The following is a 1209-nucleotide window of genomic DNA, read 5'->3' on the forward strand; positions in this document are numbered from 1 at the left end:
GCAACCAAATCAATTTTTTTTTTTGTTATTCCCTCCCCATTTTTTTTTGCTTTGTTCATCGTATGTGACTCACCGCTGGGCCATGATACTGAGAAGCAGGAGTGACAGGTTCTCTCCTCTGCGTGTCCGACGCACATGGGGCATGACATGGGAAAGAGACGTCACGTTGCCTCATCTCTGGTGCAATCGTTTAAAGAAAAAGCATCACCAAGCAGAATCCCTTCCCTGAAGTCCCTCTAGATGCTGCTCTCTGGTTACTCATGTGAAAGCATTTTGCTTTGCATCTGTTCTTCCCAGAAAAGCATGAGTCAGAAGGGATGAGAGGGATAGGGCTAAATTTGTCCCTTGGGCTGAGGAACGCGGCGCCGGCTGTGCCAGCCGGTCCCAGCAGCGGCTCCTCGGCAGGACGAGATGTTCTTCACAGTGTCTTTTTTTTAAAACCTCATTAGCAGGACTTTTAGGGTCTGAAGCATGGAGGGGATTTGTTCACCGATGATGCCGGAGCCTGTACCGGCAAAGTGTCCAATGGCTCCCGACCTGGGGGTGGCTGAATTCAGGCTGGATGCTCGCCGCTCTCTGGCAGCCCATCCCCGTGCTGCCGGGGCACGAGGTAACTCTTAAAGAAAACAGGATGTTTACTCCCATTTCCCCCCTTCAGCTTAGTGGTGGGTTTTTTTTTAATGTTCTTTTGCTGAATATCTTTCCTCCTCTCTGCCTGTGTTTGCAGAGGAGGAGAGGCTGGGAAGCGCAGTTTGTTCCTATTAGAGGTGACTGCTGAAATCTGTTTGGGAAGCACAGGAGCCAAGTTCTGGAGGCTGAGGAAGCCGCGATGGCAACTCTTGACTTGGCAACGCCTGTGCCAGCAAGAGAAGAAACTTAGCGTTGGACTTAATTTCCATCAGTTTGCACATCCCCGCGTGGTGAGGACCAGTGCGGAGCCGCTAGTTTCTGGGAAGGGGCTGGAGGTGGGAGCCCGTTTCCCCTCCCCGGGTGCCGTGTTTCCCCGTTTTCCCTGTTTATATGTGTTTTGGCCTGGCAGGTTTGTGCCCTCTGAGCCGTCTGTTCCTCGTCATTTGTGTGGCAGTAGGCGTCTTGCCCAGCGATGCCGGGTGACCTCGGGACATGTGCCGACGAGCATCCCCAATCCCCAGGGCTCTGGCTGCCTTTTGATACGTGCATGGATGGACGAAGGACCGTACCTGGGGAGGG

Source organism: Pygoscelis adeliae, unplaced genomic scaffold, assembly GCF_000699105.1.
Source record: "Pygoscelis adeliae isolate BGI_AS28 unplaced genomic scaffold, ASM69910v1 Scaffold253, whole genome shotgun sequence".
In the NCBI taxonomy this organism is placed as follows: Eukaryota; Metazoa; Chordata; class Aves; order Sphenisciformes; family Spheniscidae; genus Pygoscelis; species Pygoscelis adeliae.